Source organism: Girardinichthys multiradiatus, chromosome 12 (genome assembly GCF_021462225.1).
Source record: "Girardinichthys multiradiatus isolate DD_20200921_A chromosome 12, DD_fGirMul_XY1, whole genome shotgun sequence".
Lineage (NCBI taxonomy): Eukaryota > Metazoa > Chordata > Actinopteri > Cyprinodontiformes > Goodeidae > Girardinichthys > Girardinichthys multiradiatus.
Genome location: NC_061805.1, coordinates 34812500 through 34822735, shown reverse-complemented (window position 1 = coordinate 34822735; position 10236 = coordinate 34812500).

The following is a 10236-nucleotide window of genomic DNA, read 5'->3' as shown; positions in this document are numbered from 1 at the left end:
GCTTCCCTTGCAGTCTTAGAGCAATCGCCAATATATATATAGATATATTTGCATGCATTTTTGCCCCCAGTGCCTCCCCAGCGAACCCCCTTCCCTTCCCCTAGCTCCGCCCCTAAGTACCGGCAAGAATTTAAAACTACTTTCGCCCCTGTATATATATATATATGTATATATATATATATATATATATATATATATATATATACATATATATATATACACATATATATATATATACATATATATATATATATATATATATATATCCTTTATGAATAGATACATTTTACCAAGGACTGTACCTTGTATGTTCTGTTCATTTAACATGTGTGGTAATAATAGTAATATTACTAACAATAAAGCTGAAAGATACAATAAAACTGTACTAGTTTAACTCTTCTTAAATCAGTAGTTTTTCCACCACTAGATGGCACTAAATACTTTACTTAGATACTCGGTATACTGTATGTCAAAGAATTACTAGAGAACTTGTAAAGATGGACTATGTGTCACAATATTTTTATAGTGTCATTAGACATTACAAACTATAAAATAATTATTTACCTATCTATAACTTCATTATACTTGTCGTCTATTAGCTGCTCTTTTCCAAAAACAAAACAAACCTTTGATTAAGGATTTTCTTTGTTCTTTATTGAGCTGTCAAACTAAATATCTTTCTAGATGAGACTAAAACAAAAATACTGACTGCTTTGGCACCATACATCTGCTACCTAGAGATGTGAAGTTAAGAAAAATCCAACATTTGGCCAAAGTACATTTATTCAGTAGGGACCCAAAACCACTTTAAAAATAATTTTATGTCGTTTTTAACACTGTCACTTGGGTCCACAGATATTTAAACCCCTGCTAGTTAGTTTTTTCCTTTAACATTTCACAAGGTTGGAGCTTACAGGAAAGGGGATTTTTGACCATTCCTATACACAGTCTCACTAAAGCATCCAGAGCTGAGTTCTCTCTTGTGCTCTCCTCTCTTTTGCCCATCCCAAATCATTCCATACAGTCTAACAAGGTGGCTTCAAAGCATTACAGATCCTCTAGCGTACTTAATGGTTGGCATCAGGAGATTGCCAAATGTGCATACATTCTTTCACACCAAATTCACATAGAGCAATTGTTAAACAAAGCTCAAACTAAGTCTCATCAAACCAAGGCACATGGCATCAGTTAAAGTCTGGCACCAGAAAACTCTGCACATTCACATTTGTGACGGTAAGACAGAATTATTTTTTTTTTCTGGCATTGCAAACAATTAGCTGATATGTAGAAAGTGTCTAATTGTTGGTGGTTGCACCAAGATGTCTATCTTTGTTTCACTTCTCTATTAGTAAGGTTTGGAGATTTTCTTCTACCTTTCTTACCATCCTGCTCAATGTGACTGGTAGCAAAATAAGCTGGACCATCCTCTTGTCAAAAGAAATCAGTCTCTTTCACATAGAGGGAAACAGGAAGTCATTGATTGATAATCCTAGAAACTCTGATCAATTCAATAGTACAGCATAAACAAATAAATAAAAAACTTCAGGTTTATTCAAAGAGGAAGAAAGTGGTTGAATACATTGTTGCGTATAACTTCAGTTGTCTCTGATAATGCTGCATAGGTCTGGCAAGCATTTTCCATCGACCAAACACACGAGACTAATTAATTAATTAACATTTCCCATCTTTAAATGTTCTCAAGAAATATTTAGTTAATCCAGATGACAGTGACAGGCATTTGGATTAATCCAGCTGGTTAATGCAACATGTTTCACTCATCATTACAAAGTAAAGCCATGTAGTCAAATCATGCCAGAGATCCCTCCTTTCATCACTCCCCATACTTTGTGCTTCTAACTAATATTGTAACTGCATCTGCCATTTATAACCTTGGTTGCTTGTTTTTTCAAAGACTAGAGTTAACATTTGACAATCCAGAGTGAAGTAAAATAACCCAGAGGATAAGCATTTTATTGATCTGTACTTTCTGCACAGCACCTCTCTCCGCTGGTTAATCCACAGGGTCAGCTCTAATGACATTGAGGAGCTCTTCTGGCAGTCAGCATTGCTGCTATTTGCAATTTAGATGGAAGAGAAGGCGGAGAGCAGGGGGGGTGGGTTAAAACCGGAGGAAAATCATGATGTCTAACGGTGAGCAGCGGTAGACTGAAAGGAAAAGAGAACGGAGCAGAATGAGGCAGTAAGGTGGATCCACTGCGAGAAAATAGACTTGGTAGAGTGGAACATAGATGGAGTCAGTGAAACTGAGTGATGTAGGATGAGTAACAGACCTGACTTTGTAGGTTTGATGGTAAAAAATCTCACAAACTTTGAAACTATTATAATAAAGAGCAATTTGTCAGAATTTACAGAAAGTAATTTTGAGTGCCTGGCAAAAGTGTTCATACTGCTTTGTCTTTCCCACTTTTTGTCAAGTAACAATTACAAACATAATTTTTTTTACTGGGATTTTAAATGTGATAGTCCACTACAAAGTAGCACATGCATATGAAGAAAAAGAAAGATACATTGTGTTACAACAAAAAAACTTAAAACATGGTTCTCTTCAGTCCCCTTTATTCCCCTAACACTAAATAAAATCCAGCTAATCGGTCTGAAAAGAAGTGCACAAATGCAAATCTTTATTTGTAAAACATTTACTTTTCCTTACAATTCAAGATTTTGTAAAACTTTTCAAAGAAATTTCTATCTTATATATTTTGAGAAGAAACTAAAAAGCCATGAATATCAAAATAAGAAGACATTCAGTTTATTCCATAGGCTTTGTTAACCTAGAGAATTTTTTTTTTTTCAAATATGCATTTTTAATGCCTTGTTGGAGCTACCAAAGGGTTAAATTTGTTAGATTTGTTCACTTATGTTGCTTTTTTTTTGCACCCGCTGAAAGAATTCCTGTGGCAAAACAGGAAGCCACAGAAGGAGCAGTTGGCAGCCCTAATCTTGTGCAGATCCTCTGATAGCTTTCTTCTTCCCAAACAATGCTGGTTGGGACTGAGGAGGCTCCTGAAGGGTGCTGAAAGATCCAACAACCAGGCAGAACCAAGCCCTTTGTCAGCTTTTGGCTGATTAACATGCAGACAGGCTCATTTAGGAGCAGGAAAAGATGGCATTCACAGTCTCGCCTGTGTTTCATATCCTCTGTTATTTCTGTGCCCTGTCTGCTTCTTTCCTTTTTTTTTTATTTGCAGGACATTGCAAGTCAAACTGTTTTCTTTGTGTTTGTTTTTCGAAGGTGCCTACAAACCAGAAGATCTTTCTAATATTTCATTTCATCTGTTTAAGTCAGTTTGTTGGGTGTTTCAGAAACAGTTTGTCCTTCAAATAACTTTATTATGCACAAGGCAGACAATCTAGACCTGTTTGGGGTTACCAGCGAGATTTACATGAGGAAGTCAAAGTGAAAGAATCCATTCCTAACAGAGCATCACACTCTGTGGTCAGACTTTAAAAGCTAATGCCACCATGATGTCATGTACCACAGCACCAGCACAGCAGCTAATGAGTCAGAAACAATACCATGTAGTCCACAAATCAGTCTCTGTCCATCTCTGGTCAACATACAAACTTCCTGACACAGTAACACAAAGAAGAGCTTCACGTGACTGTCTGTAGTTTGTGTCTGAAGCAGCGCTCCGTCTTAAATCATGAGAGTTAGGACTGTAAGACAAAGGAGGTGCTTTGTTCCATCGTCATTCTAAATCCTGCCTTAGCAATTACCGTTCACCTTCCAAAGACCTCGGCGAGGAACAGAGCAACACTTTCTGTTAAAGCAGCCAGTGAAGCATGAAGGCATTGCTGCTTGGCAGGCAAAGCCGAGCCCCTATCCTTTTTCTGCTGGCTGTAACTCAAGCTTTTGGCAAAATGTTAGGACTTCCTTTACGCCCGCAGAAGCATATGTGGTCCAGAGGGGATTTCTCAGCATCAAAGATAGAAGATTTTACTGAGCAAATGTGTCACATTGATCTTCCCAAATATCAAGTTTGACCCTCATTGTATGTTGTATTTTATTATATTTTCATGGAATATGATTCATTCAGTGTTTATAAATCTAAAACACATTAGATTAAAAACGAATTACAGAATGCTAGTGCCTTCTTATGAAATTTTCCGAAACCATCCAATTATTTTAGATTATGGTGGACCATATAAAAAATATGATAGCCACAAAATCATTTACTTTTTTACCTCACATTGCAATTTAATGGATGATCTTTGTGTACTTAGCATAAATAGTTGCAACAATGCTTCTTGGCTTCTTAGTTCGAAATCTGGCTGCTTTTCCTTCAAATGATGCCACATTTGTAAGGAAAATATATTTGGTTTAGCAGCAAGGCTCAGTTTGTTAACTGGGCCTTTGAAAACTTATCAAATCCTCTCTGCCAATACCAAACAGCTTATTCTGCTATTGACTTGTGTTTGTTATCATTTATTTGACTAAATGATTGAAGTTTGAAGAAGAAAGACATTGTCACCTCCTCCTTATGCTGGTCACCGCCTTGGTCACACACTGCTGTGGGTTGTCATCCCATTCCTCGGCCAGTGTAGTTGTGTTGGTCACTCTGGCACAAAGAGCACACTCAAGATGATCCCACAAGGGTTTATTGGGGGTGAGGTCAGGACTGATATCTTCTCCGGTCCAAAATTCTGGAGATTGTCTCCAATAAACCCTGTGGTGGTGAAAGTTGGCATCTTGCAGGATGATGTTTGGTCCCTATAAGAGGAGATATGGCATTTCCACTGTAGCAGAATCTTTTGCAGAATTATCTTTGTATGTCAGCCATGATTTTCAGTCAGGGAGTTGCTGCCCCACAACATCACACTACTTCTAACAAAAACTATTTAGCATGTTCTTCATGGACAGAATCCAAATATTTCACTGTGCTTCTCAACCCACAAATGCATTGTCCTTACAAATGTGCCACCATTAAGGGAAAAATAAACAGTTTTCCAACAGTATAATATTTATTGCCAAAAAGTATTGTTACAATAAAGAGATAATTAAATACACATATCCTTGTTTTTTGTTTATTTCCTTTACTTAGTTATAAAGACAAAATCAGATGCCAGAAAAGTTTAAGAATTTAGAGCTTTTTTCTTAAGAAATGTTTATTTTTATCTGCCACCTAAGACTTTTGCCTGAAACTGACCAGCAATTCTTAGATTTCACAACAAAGTTTTTTGTAATCATATTACCTTAGACTCAACTGAAAACGTTTTTGACTCAACAAACAAAGAGCTATCATCATTAAAACTGGCATTCTAATGTGCTAAATATTTTTTTTTTATTATGAAACATTTCCCATTTTCCCAAAGGTAATGTGCTTTAGAACAGTCCCCTGCCCTTTCCGCCTAAACTTGTACTTGCCTAAACTGTTTACTTAATAAGAAAACTCCATTTTCACTGCATTTTACATGGCACAAAATAAACACATTTCATTTCATTCATTGCTGTTTCTAGATAAATTTGCTTTGACAATATTTCAATCATTCCAAGGGTTCGGGCTTATTTTCAGACTTTTGCTTAAACTTACACTGAATGAATAGCATACTGCCAGCTAGTAAGGGGGTTGAAATGTTGCAGTAAAACAGTAATTTGCTCATTTTGGATGACAAGCAATTTGGAGAACTACTTAGTGCTGTCAGTTTATAATACAATCAGTTTTCATCTGATGGGGTAAGAAATGTGTTTTGCAAATTAATGTGCTCAGTCTAAGAATATTTTTAGGCAGTTAAAGTTTTTAAAATAGATGGCCTATTCACAACTGTAGAACTGTTATCAGGAGGCTTAGACCTAGATCTAGCCCATGCAATGGCCTGGTGATGTCCCCCCATTCTTGTATGGCAGGCAGATCGTTTTCATCTTGATAATTCCTCTATTTACTCATCCCGATTTGTGATTGTGACCAGCAAAAGCTAAAATATTTTAGCTCATCTCTTTGTCTATCATTTCCACAGTTCAGAAATGGGGCAACTCTTAATCAATACATTTTTTATTTATTTGTGTTGTCTCTAAGTGAGGGAAACACTTGATAATGCTTGCTGCCATTTTGTTTAAAAGGAGCACTTCAATAGTATTTAAACAATATATATCGCATACCCTTACTGCTACTTAAGGAAATACCCAGTGACAACCATCACTCAAGCAACAGCTCTTCATGAAGTGTACAGCTGATATGTAGAGCTTGTACACTAAACAACCTCTGCTTCCTGCTCTACAAACAACACTTATCAGAGCTGGGAGTCAGAATGTTAAAGGAACAGAAATATATGAAAAAGTTTTAAGGAGCTGAAAGTAGCTATCTAAACTAAACTATCTAAACTAAAACAATTTGATAACCAATTTAGTACATAAACGATAGAACTCAGTCTTTAGTCGTGTAAAGTACCTGACAAACAAGAGTTAAGGCAAAGCTATATTTTTATATTTTTTACTCATGGGAAATTAGTATTGTGGGACTTGCTTTCCTTTACAAAACAAAAAAATCCCCACATGCCTACATTAGAGTTAGTTCTATGTGCGGTTAGGTTTGATTAAGGATTTGAACTGAACACCGAGTTGTGAGTGTCAGTATTTTCACAAAGACATACACCACCTGAAGAATGCATCCAAAATAAATTTCCACATGTCCTTTTTGTGCTGCTGATCTAAAAATGGACTTTAGACCGGCAGCCTCAGAAGTGCCTTCTTTGTGCACACACACACACACACACACACACACACACACACACACGCGCACACACGCACACACACACGCCCTCATCCATTTTCTCCTCTCCTGCATTGTTTTTTGGGTCACACTCATCTGCAGCCTAATTACCCAGAGTCCTCTGCGGCAGCCCGACCAGCGCTCCACTGCTATTCTGTCAGTCACATCAGCACCCAGCACACGCTCTCCTCAGCTCAGATCATCAGGAGTTTCACGGATGGAAAGCCTGCTCAGAATTCTGAACAGGGCTCTGCATGCATCTAATTGTGATAGAGTTTTCCACATTGGCTCAACTGCTCTTTTTCTCAACTTATTCCCAGGATGAAATGCCTTTTCATGTCAGCAGTGTAATTAACTGAAGACATTAAATCTCCAACAACTGAGGGAAAAGTCTGCTTTGCATATTGGAACGACAGTGAATGGATTTTGCTTGAATACAGGCAGTATATTTAAATCACAATGACAAATTGTGACTGTATTACTCCTCACTGTAATCATGTTGTGATGATTACAATGAGTACATGGGCAATATTAATCTGTATCATAGCTTTTATAATTCTTCTTTTTTGTAACACACACATTTGTTGGCATCTCCATTAAAGATGTGTTAAAAACTTTAAAATAATCTCAGATTTTCAGAATAAGCCAACCAATATTTACAGTAAAGAAAAAAAAACATCTTACACAACAATTAGTTTAGTTTTAAATAAAATTACTGGAGGCACAATAGCTGGTAAAGAAAAATAGCCGAAGTAAAATTTTCCTTATCAGAGCCTTGAATAATAGCTTTTCTTTGTATTTATTGAATCTTCTTGGGTACCTGTAATCAGAAACCCATCACTTTTTGTTTCCTTGGGGTATAAACATGACGTTACACAGAGGCATCTTTTTTTTAGCGACTGGTCACTAGGCTGGACGAGCTCCCACAATTATCTTACCACTATGAACAGTGAGCAGGATGGGAAAGGAGGTAAATGATAAATGGCCTACACTTGTATAGCGCTTTCTCAAGTCCCCAGAGACCCCAAAGCGCTTTACACTACCATCAGTTATCTACCCTTTCATTCAAACATTCACACACTGACAATGGTAAGCTACTGTCATGATTTGGGGTTGTTTGGTTTTTGGTTTCGGGTTTTTTCCTTATGTTTTTCACTGTTCAAGTTTTGAATTGTGTTTTTGTTTATTTTCCTGGTCTTTCCTTTGTCGTCTTGTTCATGTTTTGTCAAGTTTGGTTTGCGGATCTGGTTATGCTTTTGCTTCATGTTTTTCTAGTTTGTGTTCAAGAGTTTCTGTTTTGCTCCAGTCACGTTTTGTTCTGTTAATTAAGTTTATTCGGTTCACCTGCTTCAAGTTAATCTGTCTCCTTGCTCCACCTGGTTTTCACGCCATATATTCACACCTGTTCTGTTTAGTCTTCGCGGAGACATCTCTCATGCTCATGTCTTGCGCTCATGCTCATGTCTAGTTCTCTAACCAAGTCTTGTCTTTTTTTTTTTATCTTGCCATGCCTGTCTTGCCTGCCCGTTTGTTTTGTTCCTGCCTCCTGCTGAGTGTGAGTTTTTGTAAATTAAACCTTTTCTTCACTTACCATCACGATGCCTGCTCGTCTGCATTCTGGGGTCCAATATCAAGTAAACCTTGACAGCTACATTGTAGCCACAGCTGCCCTGGGGCAGACTGACAGTAGTGAGGCTGCCATACAATCGGCGCTACCTAGCCCCCCTACCACCATCAGCAGGCAAGGTGTCTTCCCAAAGGACACAACAATTGAGACAGACAGAGTGGGGCTTTTGAACCGGCAACCCACGGGTTACAGGATGAGCCCCTACCACTGTCTCCACCGTCGCCCCTCTTCTCCACCTCTAAAGATGAAGGACTCTCCAAAGCTCACTCAGAACTACAGCAAAGAGTCACTTCTTGGGCTCATGCATAGCAGTTGTTTGGGAGTGATGCCAGAAAATTGCCTTTTTCTATCCTACTATCACAAACATAAACTTGTGGAGTTGATTAAACTCTACTCGGACTTTAACTGGAAGCATGTGCTTTCGCCAGATGAGACAAAGACTGAACTTTTTGGGAACAAAAACAACAAGTGCAGTTTTTGTGAAAGGATGAACATAGGAAAAAGCACGTGATGCCCATTGTTAACTATGGCGGAGGATCTGCTATGCTGTGGGTGACCTCTCCTAGTCAGAATTATAGCGAGGAAATAAACTAAACAATTTGTCCAAATCAACACAAAAATCAACCTTTTTCTATAACCATCTCTGTCCTCCATACCTAAAGAAGGGTCAGAGCTCACTGTTAGAGAACTGCTGCAAAGAGTTTGCAAAAGTAATTGATTGTGTCATTCCAAGTTGGATTGTTACTTGTAATGTTGTAGAGTGACAGTGTCTGTGATATGTTTTCTATGTTTTCCACCAGGCTGCAAGACAAATTTCCCTATGGGACCCAATAAAGTTATTCTGATTATTCTGATAAGAGTGGCAGTCATACAGAAATGAGAAGACAGTTATAAATGCTTTCAGTTCAGTTTAGTTTATTAGTACATACAGATGAGACACCATTCTCCATGGATCATGGCGCTTCATAAATACAAATTCTTTACCACAATCCAGAGGAGCAGAAGCTGCAACTAAGTGCGCTGCCATCAGTTGAGTGAACATAAATGGCAGAGCTTCTTTGAGTTAAAGCGTGTATACCAGCCGACTTGTTTCTGTATAAATCATTATGTGTTAAATAGACAAAAAGATTAAGTTTATGTTCCTATCACTTATCATGATCCTCTGTTTCTTATGTTTCTGTCAGAATCAGAATCAGTTTTATTGCCAAGTTTGTACATACAAACAGGGAATTTGACTCCGGTACACTTTGCTCTTTGGTTTTGTTTTTGCATTACAGAATATACATATTTACAATGTACAGTGTACAGTCAGATCACCTTAACACCTGCATGTGAGCAGCAAATCACTCAGCTTCATCTCTCATCTGAAATCAGGAGCAGATGTGGCTGGCTGTATGAGAGCCATATGAACAGAGAATGCTCTTGCTCAGCTTTCAGAACTACTCTTGTTTTACTCTTGTTTACTACTACTGTCTTTCTTTGTAAAAGTGTTTCTGTGATTTTGCGTTAAAATCAAACCGGTACTGAAGGAAACATGTACAATACGCGCCACTGCATGTGTGAAAAATGCTTCCTTGAACCAGTCGGATGAGAAATTAAACACATCTTAGCCGACTGACTCCCTGCAAAGAACTAACAAGCATTCACCTACTGAGTGAACCAGCATAAGAACAGAGGGGTCAGCACAGCAGGGAACAGAAGACTGGTCAACTCTTTGATATCATGTAATCAGCGAAGTTTGGAATCACACATTAGGGTGTTTACATCTCTTGCTTTCCCATTGCATCAGACCTTGAGAGAAAACATATCTTTTTCCTGAATGCTGTGTTTTTTTTTCAGTGCCTGCTGTGCACTGTCACTCCTGTTCAATAAACTATGAAA